General features: G+C 35.0%; 1 long non-coding RNA gene across 1 annotated transcript; it reads right to left on the bottom strand.

Moving 5' to 3' along the window:
• Positions 1–762: 762 nt before the first annotated feature.
• LOC124383178 lies at positions 763–13,219 on the bottom strand. Its single transcript, XR_006925232.1, has 3 exons — positions 13,059–13,219; positions 12,606–12,677; positions 763–824 (listed from the first exon to the last, which is right to left on the bottom strand). It is a non-coding gene; the product is annotated as an uncharacterized LOC124383178 (long non-coding RNA).
• Positions 13,220–14,201: the final 982 nt, after the last annotated feature.

Below are 14,201 nucleotides of genomic sequence, written 5' to 3'. Positions count from 1 at the left end.
TACTTTACCTAACCAGATATTAAAAGCAGGCTGGGCTACCATTTTTTTTTTTTTTTTACAATCTGTCTAAAATATCTGCACTATAGCAAGTTCTACAATAGATTTATTGCATGGTTGGTTTTAAATTCCTTGCTGCGATACATAAGATGTGTGGTTTCTGCTTCTAGTTTGGAATGATTTTTAAATGCAGGAAATTCATCAATGAATCTCCCTAAGGCCTATAGTGATATGTGGAAACAAACCTATATGTACATGTATTATTTGTAGAACTCTATTTAGGTTGTCATGATCATGATGGGATTAAAGAGATCTCAATTCCTGTTCTGCTGACTCTGTAACTTGTGAGACAGTGTTTGGACTATATTTACTTTTACTATGCTATAGGGTAAAGTAAAAAAATATTAAAGCTTTTTATAATTTTCATCAGAAAATTGCATTATCGCAGATGAATTTGCTAAAAGAAATTCTAGGAAAGAAAACGTACTTAACAGTAAGAAAAGCTTCAGATTTAAAACCACTCTGCAAAATACAAAATACTACAATCTTCTGCATTTTGTAAAATGACTCCTAATTTTGCACTTACTCTGTTGAAATTGCAATTGAAAGACTCTCAATATGATCATCAGGCCTTAAAAGTCTTAAAAGACTAAAAGCTTAAAAATCTTTGGTGTAATATAAGGCCACATCTATTATATTGATTTATTTTATAGTAGAAAATTCTGTGAAGAGCTTAGATGGATTCACCTACTTTTTTCTCAGCTTCTCGTGATGGACTCTTTTTCTTCACAACAGGTAGAAGGGACTGGGTTTACAGTCAGGGGCAACTGAAAGACAGGGAGGACTGTTTAGCTAGAGTTCAGTGGAATAACAGTGATCATTTCTGACAGGATCATAAGTGACCAAGCACCTTTCATTTGTCATTGGCCACCTTGCTCTGTTCTGCCTGCCCAAGAGGGACACACTGTCCTCCTTTAAAGATTTCCACCATACTATTAGAAGACAAAAGGCAATGACGAGTTGACAGGGGTCGGTTTCTCAAAAGCGTAATGGCTCTACAATTATTCAATATGCTGTGCGATTTTCTCTACTTTTTCACTCTTTAAAATTACAGGCTGTTTGGAACGGCAATGCTTGTCAGGAAGACTGAAGACATCTTTTACCAAAAAAAAAATCTAATGCTCACAATTTTCCCCTTGGCCGAAACACAAAAGTATACTGGACAAAGTAACATTTTGATGGAGTAGAAGCTGTCAGCTGAACTGCAAATTACAGCCTTTCTTTGCAAATTGTGTTGACATTAGTGACACACCTACAGTACACATTCACTGACATTTTGTGTAGAAATGAATTGGTGTTGATAATGTAGCAACTTGATTTGTAAGTTTTAATATTTGTTTTTGGCAATCCAGAGTATATATATGAAATTCCACCTCCATGCTAAGTGGTCTGTCAGACCCATCATGATCTGGACGAGGATAAAATAGTTATTGCAGACAAATAAATGAGTGACAAATATTTATTTTTAATACAGACTTATTATGTATGTACATTTAAAAAAAAATATTTAGCCAAACAATATATTTTGACACAAGTGATTATTCACGGATGATTGCATGATCTTTATGTTCTTAAACCATCCTTCTTTTTTTTTAACAAAAAAACCCTGAACAAATATTTTAACAAATTATTACAATTATAACAGTTTTTATACATAACAGGACAATAATTTTAATACAATAAATGTTTTTATTTAAATGCTTAAATCTGGTAATATGTTAAAGAAAGTTCAAAAACAAGAATTAACATCTGCGTTAATGAAACAAGCTTCTAGACAAGCTCTTACTTAATAGAATTAACAGTGCATCATATTATTGTTTAGAACATTTCATGATGTGTAATGTTGAGAACATTTTATGATGCCTTTATAAAGGCATCAATCTAATTATTACTCATGCTTAAAAAACAGTTGCAAGGTCATGTTTTGAATCAGTCATACATGCAAGAGAATAAAAGCTTCTCTGAGCCTTCTAGTTCAAGATATGCTAAATGTCAAGGCTTTGAAGATTCAACACTTCACTGGCATCCCATATCAGTGAGACACTATAGCCACTACTGTGTTGAAGCTTGAGGCAATTCTCAAACCAGTGCTCAAGCCTGTAATCTGAAACAGACTTTATATCATACAGAGGCATAACTCATGGAATCAAAGTTGACATGTTCACAGCTTCATATATACAGTATGCAAACATGCTCAGAATCACAGTCCTCACTGTGCATCCTATTTCTCAGCTCAGTCCTTGCATGAGTGAAGTGATTTCAATCAACTACTGTATATGGATGAGATAGCCCTTGGATTCTTACTGCTGGGAGAAGGAATGGAGCAAGCATATAATGAACCTGTAATCATAGTGTCTCTCTGGCAGAATTGAGGACAGAGTATCAGGGAAGGATAGCATATCTCACCAGCGATTAGTGCTGTGGAGAGGTGCCTAGGAGGATTATGGCTCAGAGAGGTGCGGTCTGAGGGTAAAGCTCTCAGCAGCATGGAAATCACCTTCCTCAGGCTCTGCAATTAAATACTTCATCATTCAAAATAATCTTGATGTTTACTGAAAATATTATATAAAAAAAAAGTCTCAGTACTATTTGTAAAATGACAACAATATCTTAATGTTTGCAAGTGAAATCGACCAGGATTGTAGTAATGTGGTCACAACAGAATAGTAATGACAAAATATTTTCTCTGTCATATTTAATACTCAATATGAATCAATATTTAATAATTAAATACAGAATTTCAACTGTATTTTTTTTTTAAGCTGCAAAATTATACACAAGGAGCCTCGCATACAGTTAAAAGAAAAGAAGGGATTTTTTTCCTCACTGCACCCTTCACAGATCAAGCACAACTTGTTCCTTTACTCCTCCACTATTATCGATGTTCTGGGCGAAGATCAATGGTAGTGTGTTTGTTAGAAATCTCAGACAATAGGAAAAGGCTGAACTCTGCAGTGTGAAACATATCTAACCTCGGCAAAGGCCTCATTTATTTGATTTATCTACTGCGTACCATGGAAAGTGAAAATGACAGAGTCAGCCAAGCAATTACTAGGCTCAGGAGAGTGCTGCCTCATCGAGTGCCCAGAGTATGAGGGACCATCCCAGCAACATGAAACAGCAGGAAACATTTTAAACTATTGAAACCAGCCTGGCCGGTAGGCCATCATTACTGCTAGAGGCAGACTTTATATGCAATCTTATAAGTTGCATATACAATTTAATTCATGGCACATATACAAATGCGGTGTTTTTCAATATGTGACTACACATGACACTGGATGAAAAAAATGTTTTTTTTTTTTTGTACTCAAAATGTACAGTTTTACTCTATTTGTTTTGGGGTAATTTTTACAAATCTGGATGGGTTTTTGTGCAACTCAGCTGCAGGGTGTGTAACCAGGTCAATCTAAATGAAAATGGACACAATGCTGATATCCCTACTTCTCTCACCTTCTTTCACCACAACCAGATATAGATACCCAGCGGCTAGGTCACTATAACCCTGTAAAAACTACTGATATTTCTTCAGTATTGAAGCCTCAGTTTTCCAACAAGTCCATTTTTACCTCAATGCCATCCTGTGACAGAGAAGAAAATCAATCAAATAAAATCTTGTATCTACCAAGAAATTTGTTTGGGGACACCAAAACACAAATTATAATTTTACCAGCTAGCAATAACTTTATATAGATTTTTCTTTTTTAAATATGCCAATACAAACAAAACAAACAATATTATATTTATTGTATTGTTGCCACTAATAATACTTAAAATTGTAACACCATATTAATAATACAAGAAACTAATATTTAATTGTATTATCGATGGAATCAATGGTTAATTGCAAATTGAATGAACAGTGTATTAATGCTTATCAATCTACATAATAATCAACATAGATTTAATTTAAATAGCCAAATACCCCATTATAAAATTATGTTACATAGATTAAACTAATAACAAAATAATTACCTATATGCTGTACACTTAGATAAACATAATTTTTACTAAAGTTATTTTATAATAATGTAATTTAAATTACATTTACACTTTTTTAATTTCAAGAATTTATTTTTATTTTATAATTAAAGCATCAACAAATCATCCTTTTATTTTAGTAAATGTGAGTTAAATTAAAACCCAGCTTTGTAGGTAACACAAAGAACACATACTGTTGGTCTAAATTAATTCAGCATGTGCTCTTTTTTCTAGATACCCAGCTTTGTGGTTAAAAAACAACCCAGCCATATTTAGACTGTGTCTATCATGTATCAAAAACTCATTTGAAGCTATTGACAGTACAATTACGCAGACATATAAACACTTTACATCTGGCCTTCAGATGAAGACAACATGTGTTTCTTAATCAGAACATGATCGCAGCTCAGACAGCCTACATTATTGCTCATTTCCCACAACATCAGTTAGTGTGTGACTGCATGACATAGCTGCAATCAGATATAATTAACATATGCAGAATCCTTAATTAAAAATAGGCAGCCATTAATGAGCTGTTGTATTCCTGATAGCAGCACCCTGAGACACCCGAGAAAGAAGGACGACCTCTGAATAACCGGAGCAGTATGGCTCGTGCAAAAGGTAGGCATCCATCAGCAGTGGAGCACATCCACCCAGCTCCTGCACAACAGCTACCTCTGCAATAAGGTCATTGGTGTGACAGAAGGACACTCAATTCAGCAAAAAATGGTCTGATAGTTGAAGGCAGAATAATAATAATTAGATTTTCTTATATTTCTGTGAAGCAGTCATCATGCATGTGTGTGGACTAGCTTATAATGAAATACTGAAAATCATAAAAACATATTTCTAACAATCTAGTCAACCTAAACCAGTGTCAGAATGCATTTAATATTGCTATAATTTTTCCTCTAGAGAAATATCCTGTTAAGAGCCAAAAACAAACTTTGAAATTGTAAAAGGGCAAGGTATTTATCAGTAAAAAAAAACTGCTGATTAATTATTAAAGCTCTGACACACTGATGTCAGTTTATGGCAGAGATAAAAACGTGTGTATATATCTATGATCTGGCACATTTCTGCTTCTCTGATCATATACCATATATATTCATAAACACTGATATCTACCATAAGGTTATTATCCATAAATGTCAGCACATAATTAATTTTGCCTGTCTGCTGGTTGCTCTCTTTTCTCATTAGCACAGCATGGCTGACGGACTCTATTTATATTCATCCCCAAAATATACAGCCCCATTCCTTCACTGTCAGAGTCCATCCACGTCCTCTACTGCTGAAGGGCAGATGTGGGTCTGATCTTTCTACTGGGCTCTCAGTTTTCCTCTTAAGCTGTATAAATAAGTTACTCGGTGGCTTGGGTGCTTAATATTTGGGTCTGTGGCATGTGTAAATCATCTAATAAAGGCTTTCATAGGCTTTCAAGTTCAAAAGCAGTATGGGTGTTGCATCTGAATGACTGGTTGGATCAGAAGGTAAATTGGCAGTCTTTAGAAAATTGATTGTCTTAACCCACCCTGTGGCTGCTCCATTAGGACCTGCCTGTGTTGGCTCTTCATTTTAAACCATGCTAATAAAAAATCCAATCAACAATATTCTGAAATTCACTGTGCAACATTACACATGCAGGAGAAATGAACTACAAACACTTGTATCTAGTGTGATAAAAGAATGAATGAGAATGCCCTTCTGACATCTATGCACAATCCATTTCAATGCTTCATTGCTGATTCTGATGTTAGGCTGCGACAAATGCAAAAGCATTTCATTAGCCCTTATCATTAATGAAATCACATAAAGTAGCTCAAACCTTTATCTGAAAGGTTATCTCAAGCATATATTACATCAATCTTTGCTCTTTCACCTTAACCAAGCCTTGTGTGAAAGAGTAAAAGAAAGTGAGTGTGAAGGACAGTTAAAGAATAAGAGTAAAGGAAGAATCATTGTGGCAATTTTGTAGCTATATGTCTGTAAGCACTGGTGGCAGAGAGCATTTGACCAGTCACCCTGACACTGTAATTATAAAAAAATTACCTAAGTCTGTCTTTTGAGCGTATCTTAACACAGCTGCTCCAAACAGTCCATGGCATCATGGGAGATTATAAGAGCAGCCACGTTATGGAGGAGGAGTGCCTGCTTGTAAACTTACAGGAGGATTTTCTCATGTGAATTCTGCAAGAAGCCTCGAAATGGTTTTCATTTATATTATTGTATTTGTGTTTGCTGAGGTGTAAACGTATGTGCGGAAAATTGTGATTTCAAGCAGCTGTGAGGTTTGTTACAACCTACTACTTACTGGTTTGTCACTTAAAACACCAACTTTAAAAACTCATGTGCTTTTAAAGGTGTTGCTCCATTATCTAACGTGGGAGGAACTGAACGCTGGTTGACTTCTGGCACTGTGCAGATTACAGCTGAGCTTTTTCAACCTACAGGCTTTAAGAGGGATTTGCTCATTGAGCATAGAGTTTAAGTCTAGCATAAAACTTTTCGAATTCTCTCCCAGCATGTGTATATTTAGTGACAATTTCTTTTTTTTTTTTTATACATTTTATGTAATAAAGCATATAATCAAATGCATGATCAAGTAAGTAAATTCAATTTGAGAAAATGAAGTCAATATCTACACTGTATAATAAATTATTTTTTATGTACATTAGTATGGACGAAAAGGCATTTTCATAGATTGGCAATTTAGTCATGCAAAAGTAAATTAAAATAAGTAAAAATAACAACATCCAAATGTTTCACTGCGCCGACTGTCAACAGCTACTTTACTCATCAGAATGCTAAATGCTAAAGTGTCATCTTAATGCATCGTTTTTCATCATTTTTTTTTATCTAAGCAGTGTTTCTATTTTAACATTTACAATTTGAATTGCCACCTACACAGGCCTAATTAATGCAATTAACTTTACACAATCTGCATTTCCTTAGTGCAACTACTACAAATAATTCAATATAAACAAGGCAACATTCTGAACAGCTACAGATAACTGTTAACATATTGTATAGTTTATTACATCTGCCAAAGGTTTATTTCTGGTAAATGTAAGCACACAATAATAAAATATTTTTTTCCTTTCCAATAAAGAGATTGAATAATGTTCATATAATTTGGATTGGAAAACAGTTGAGGTTTTTGGAATTATTAAATAAGTGGTTTATTAGTTTTAAATATTGTTTAGGCATCTATTAAACTTAGTTTAGTAAAGTCTAGTCAGATTCTGTACATTAATAATATTCAGGCAGTAAGATGGGTAATAAAGACATGTTTCTTTGTGTTGCAAATTAAGTAATTGTTGGCTGTGTTGTTTTATCCTTTTTGCCTGTCCATTTTCTAGAGTCTGAATTGATGCTTTGATTTGTAGTGAAAGTAGGGAGCAGGTTGAAAAGAGCCTGGAGAGGTAGAGGTACGCACTGGAGAGAGGGGAAAATAATAAAAATCAGTGGGAGTAGGACAGAGTGAGGGAGGACAGTGGAGTGATGCAGTTGCAGGGAGAAGAGGTGAAGAAGGTGGAGGACTTTTGGTACATGGAGTCAACAGTGCAAAGTAATAGAAAGTGTGTTAGAGAAGTGAAGAAAATAGGACAGGCAGGGTGGAGTGGCTGGAGAAAAGTAGCAGGAGTGATTTGTGATAGAAGGGTATCTGCAAGAGTAAAAGGAAAAGTTTAAAGGACTGTGGTGAGACCTGCAATGTTGTATAGTTTAGAGACAGTGGCATTGAGAAAAAGACAGGAGGTGAAGCTGAAAGCTGGTAGCAGAGCTGAAGATGTTGAGATTTTCATTGGGAGAGATGACGATGGACAGGATTAGAAATGAGTTTATTAGAGGGACAGTGCATGTAGGACGTTTTGGAGACAAAGTGAGAGAGGCTAGAGTGAGATGGTTTGGACATGTGTAGAGGAGGGACATGGGGTATACTGTATTAGTAGAAGATTGCTGAGGATGGATCCACCAGAAAGGAGGAAAAGAGGAAGGGCAAAGGGTAGGTTGCAGGTAGTTGGTTTAAAAGAGGCAGCTGTAGAGGACAGAGTAGTATGGAGACGGATGAGCCGCTGTGGCGACCCCTAATTGGAGCAGCTGAAAGGAGAAGAAGAAGATTCTAGTTTCACATGGTGCATAATTAAACATAACAAAAAATGCAACACGGTTTGGCTGTGTTTTTTATTGCTAAAAATGTACTGGGAAAACTTCTATTTTTGGTCTGAAATATGCCAATGCTAAACAAACTAGCACCAAGTATGTATTTATAAAAAACATAATAATAAAAAAAAAAACAGAAACTGGGACAAAGCATACTGTTGAGAGCAAAAATCCAAATGATATAAATAACTAGTTTCAAAGATTTTGTGTAACACACATAGGGTTTTTTTTTCCTTTTGTTAAAACATCTCATTTCTCCAGCTCAAAAATAAATAAATAAATAAATGCTATTACTATGATCACTTTAACAAGATTTAGGAAAGTGAGAGGATGGCTGAGGAATGGAGAAGGAGTGTGCTGGTACAGATCTTTAAGAATAAGGGAGATGTGCAGACCTGCAGTAACTACAGGGGACTTAAGTTGATCAGTCACACCATGAAGTTGTGGGAAAGAGTAGTGGAAGCCAGGCTGAGAAAAAAGGTGACCATCCTTGAGCAAGAGTATGGTTATATGCGGAGGAAACGCACCACAGATTAATTATTTGCTTTGAGAATGTTGATAGAGAAGTATAGAGAAGGCCAGAAGGAGTTGCATTGTATGTTTGTGGATTTAGAGAAGGCATACGACAGGGTGCAGAGAGAGGAGTTGTGGTATTGTATGAGAAATGTCAGGTGTGGCAGAGAAGTATGTGAGGGTGGTGCAGGACATGTAGGAGAAAAGTGTGACAGCAGTGAAGTGTGCAGTAGGAAAGACAAACTGGTTTAAGGTGGAGGTTGGACTGCATCAAGGATTGGCTCTGAGCCCTTTCCTATTTGCAGTGGTGATGGACAGACTGACAGATTGACAGTGCAGTTGCAGGGAGAAGAGGTGGTGAAGGTGGATGAGTTCAGGTACATGGGGTCAACAGTGCAAAGTAATGGAGAGTGTGTAAGAGAAGTGAAGAAAAGAGTGCAGGCAGGGTGGAGTGGGTGGAGAAGAGTGGCAGGAGTGATTTGTGATAGAAGAGTATCTGCAAGAGTGAAAGGGAAAGTTTATAGGACTGTGGTGAGACCTGTAATGTTGTATGGTTTAGAGACAGTGGCATTGAGTAAAAGCAGAGCTGAAGATGTTGAGGTTTTCGTTGGAATTGAAGAAGATGGACGGGATTAGAAATGAGTTTATTAGAGGGACAGCACATGTAGGACGTTTTTAAGACAAGGTGAGGGAGGCCTAATTGAGATGGTTTGGACATTTGCAGAGGAGGGACCAAGGAGGTTTATGGATGTGGTGAGGGAAGACAGGCAGGTAGTTGGTTTGAAAAAGGCAGATGTAGAGGACAGGGGGGTATGGAGACATATGATCCTCTGTGGCATCCCCTAATGGGAGCAGCAGAAAGAAGAAGAAAAGAAAGAAAAAGATGAAGATGAATACTCCACATTTCCATGTGGAAACATAGAGAATACATTTTCAACAATTTGGCAAACTTGAAAAAATTCTGAGTTCACTTTAGTACTGTTGGGACTAAACAACCTTACCTGAGAGTGAAGAACAGAAGCAAACTATATGTATAGACAGTCTGAATCAAAAACTAACCAGATGCTCAGTTGTGGTGTTTTGCAGGTTGTAATAACTTCAAACTTAAATTAACTAATATAATAGCTCTAATTTCGGGTTATCATTTTAGACAAATGCTCACACAGGACATCCATAGTGTGAGGCATAGGCTATTCTCCTAGCAAATAAGAAAATGTAATCCTCATTTATAGCATTGCAGTGGGGAGTGGGGAGCATGTGAGAAGTAAATGAAATGACACAGAGTTTGAAAATAATACAAAAGGCTTTCAAAGAAATTACACAACACAGCTCATTGATTTGCAAATTAAAGCACTTTTCCTCCGATTTAAGCACACAGCAGGTAAATTAAAAACTAAAATTTGTTTTGTCTCATTTGTTTTTGGTTTCTAAAAGCTGTAATTGTGCTATATTATATTACTGTTATATTATATTGTATTGTATACTGTTATATACATTTTCTACTCTAATAGGAACATTACAAACTATATGTTGCTAAAAATAAATAAATGTTATGATCTTGTCCCAAACATATTTAGAGTCTTTGTAGGCAGAAACTATGACAAGACAGAGTAAAATGTACTATTTATGACTAGACATAAACAATGATTTATGATCTTAGGACTGGTCCTAACAACAGGACGAAGTTTTAAGTGCCACAACAATACACTTTAATCTATCACAATTTCTGTTTATGAACTAAGGTCAGTTATTTGTAAACAAAATAGTATTTTTTTTAACTACAATGACCTTGCCTGTAGTATTGCATTTTATTGAACTTAATCTTTAAAATCATTAATTTATAAAATATTTATAAAATATTATTTATATATTTATCTTTTACATTATTTTCTTAATAGCCCTGTTTACAAATAGAGACAAAAATGTTTCTACAGTTTTACTTTAGAAGAGCTCGGTCTCCAATGAGAAATCATGCTGTGCAAATACTGTAGGAAAAACAGTTAGGTCGTGTGTGTGTGTGTCTGTGTGTGTGTGTGTGTGTGTGTGTGTGTGTGTGTGTGTGTAATATGAAATCATACCTGGTAGTTTAAGTTAGAAATGTGAGAGGTTTGAACTGATAAACCTCAAATTACTACTCCTCCAAAAAGGCAGATTAGTTTCTCAAAAAACATGCAAACAGAGACTTTATATGCAATGTAACAGGATTAAAAAAAGCAGGCTTTTAATCAGACTATTTACTATTTACTTTTTGTCTTTCTCCACATTTGTGGTCTTTCTCTCATGTTCTCTCTCATTCCACCTCTTACCACCCCCCCTCCCCGCCCCCAAGCAAACAGACATACATTTACTGCCATATTTTAGAAATGAAAAGATTTTCATAATTTTCAAGTCTACTTTTATTAAAGTAGGAAAGGAAATAAGTTAAATTAAACTGACTTTTTTTTAAAACCTTCACATACAAAATAGCATAATTGCATACCAATCATTGTAGTCTGAAATGTTAAGCCTGTTAAACTAATATACTATATCAAATGACGGGATGGTGATAAAGGAATAAAACGTTTTTTTGAATAAACTCTAATCGGTGTGGACAGCACAGATGTTGTTTATTTGATCACCTAGCCAAAAATAAAAAATAAATACAAAAAATGTAATTAAAAAAATAATAATATCTGCATAATAATCCAAATGACCAATATCTGCATTTTGTGTGATCTTAACAGTGTTTAAACACAATAATATTAGTTATTTTTTAACAGAAGTTGTTATTTAATTTAAGAGACTCTAAAGAGCCTCTCACATAATTGTGGTGGAATTTTTATGCTTTAGAACATAAGGTTTGTGGAAATTTGGTTATACACAGCTCTTTTAAGGTCCTGCCAAAGCATTTCAGTCAGGTTGAGGTTTGCACTTTGACTGGGCCATTAAACCACCTCGATTCTGTTCTTTTTCAGCCACTCTGTTGTAGATTGCTGAAGTGCTTGTGATCATTATCGTGTTGCATGACCCAATTTTTAACTGTAAGAAAGATGGCCTCATATTGAACTCTAAAATACTTTGGTATACAGAGGTATACATAACCAACTCACTTGAGTGCAAGTTGTCCAGGTCCTGTGGCTGCAATTCAAGGCCAAATCACTCCTTCATCACAGTGCTTGACAGTTTTTACGAGGTGTTTGCACTGATATGTTTTAGTTTTTTTTTCCAAACCTGGTCTGTACATTATGGCAAAACATCTTCACTTTGGTCTTATCTGTTCAAAGAACATTGTTCCAAGTGTCTTATAAACCTAAGTTGTGCTGCCATGCCCTTTTAATAAAAAAAGTCATGAACATTAACATTTAACATACTAACTGAAGCATGTAGTTTTGAAATTTACATTATTTATTTATTTATTATTTTTTTGCAATTTCTCTGAGCATTGTTAGATTTGACCTTGGGGTGTTTTTTGTGGGATGTCCAATTCTGGGAAGATTGGCAACTGACTTGAATGGTATCCACGTGTGAATAATGTCCCTCACTGTAGAATAATGGAATTTAAATTGTTTGAAAATGGTCTTATAACCCTTCCAAGATTGATAGGCAGCAATAATTGCTTCTCTAAGATCACTGCTGAAGTCTTTCTTCCTTTGCATTTCTTTAACACATCTGAATGCTCCAGACTTACAACTTCATCTATTTAAAAGGTGGTCACACTTGCTAATAATCAATGAATCATGGGCATTTGATTAGCAGCATTTGGCTGCTTCTTAGACTTTTAATTCTCTGAATTCTTATAAAAGCTGTAAGGATGTACTTAGTTTTTTACACATTGTTTCAATGTAAGCTTTATTTTCGTAAAATAAATAATGACGCAATATGTCATGTTGTTTATCTGAGGTTGTACTTACCTAAGACCTAATAAAGACTAGATGATTTTTGTCCTCTCTTTTTTTCAGCGCTGCTAAATTCTGAAATCCTTTCTGCAATGCAAAGCACAAAGTTTATATTAATATATTTTTTCTAACGCATTATGGTTGTCGTTGCAACAAAATAGTTCATACCAATTTGTATGACGGATGCACACATCTAAAAATAAGTATATAATTTCCAAAAATAGTTGTTTTTTAATGTATAATTGTTACTATGGGGGGCTTTTCTGTAAGAAGACTTTTATCCACTATTTATACAAGAAGGCTGCTTCAGAGCAGAGTACATTGTGTTAAATCTGTTCCATTAATGTCTCTACTTGAGAAAGTTGTCATGGCTGAGGGCTTTGTGGCTAATTTTTTGAGGGGTCGCACCTCTCCAGATAAGCTGCTTGAAAAGAGTAAGCAAAAGTGAGTGAGTGAAGTGCCTCATACCTAAACAGCAGGAACTCAATGCAGTCATAACAGTCAGTGAAGAGACTGCATCAAGGCTTAGTCATGGCACATTAAGCACAAATTCACAGGACTAATGACTCGACTGATGTCTGTCCCTTTGACAAACGTGTTTTGTTTGCTGCTAGTTTAAATAGATTCTCAAGCTCTGCCTAATTCCTTCCCACACAGAGCTAGAATACACCATTAAAGACAACTTTGCCATTAAATCAGCAGTAAAATGCATGACAAGGATTTGCACATGTTTGTGATCCGCCTAATATAACTCTGAAATGCAGGTGGAGGAGTATCCGTGCAGGATGTACATAAAATGAGTTAAAATAGGGGTTAAGAAACCTCTAGAAGATTCCTGTGAATTAAGGTCAAAACACAAATAATCTATAATGGATAAATCCACAAAAGAAAACAGAAAAAAAAATAAGATAGTAATTAAAGAACTGCATAGCTAAATATAAAAAAATAAAAACAATACACAGAGGGTATTTATAGGCAAATGTTATAGGGGTAATAAGAAACAGGTGGAATTCCTTAACTACCATGGTAACAAGAATCAAGAGCAATAAGGATTAAACAGGAGGCCAGTGCATAGAGTATGAAAGCTAAAAAGGGGCACAATCTGGGCAGAATTCATTTGGCTATTTACCAAGCTTGTCTTGACATTATAGAGAAAAGACAGCACACTTGGTTTCTCAGCACACAGCATCACCCTACACTAACTGATAATAAAATGAAATTGAATGTTTTTAGCATTTTAAACAATCACAAAACAACTTTGCTAAAATCTAGATTGAGACTTAGATTCCTTATATTAACATTATTTAAGCTAGTACACAGGAGATGATAGATTTCCCAGCAAATATTTACATTTTAATTGAAGTCAAAATGAGACATGTCAGATTGATATGTTTCTTACTACTTTAAATAATTATGCCAATGTAGAAACGTGTATTTATTTTTTCCTTAAGAGACTGACATTTAAAGTATAATATATAATAATAATAATTAAAACAAATAAAATCGAAATACACGCTACAGATACCTTTAAAACCTTCTTGCACTTTTTTTTAGACTCGCTATTAACAGTTTTTACATTGCAATTTCTACCTTGACAATATGTGACATTAC

Source organism: Silurus meridionalis, chromosome 3 (genome assembly GCF_014805685.1).
Source record: "Silurus meridionalis isolate SWU-2019-XX chromosome 3, ASM1480568v1, whole genome shotgun sequence".
NCBI classification, from domain to species: domain Eukaryota; kingdom Metazoa; phylum Chordata; class Actinopteri; order Siluriformes; family Siluridae; genus Silurus; species Silurus meridionalis.
Note: the sequence above shows the minus strand (reverse complement) of the source record. Positions and strands in the feature narration are given on the sequence as shown.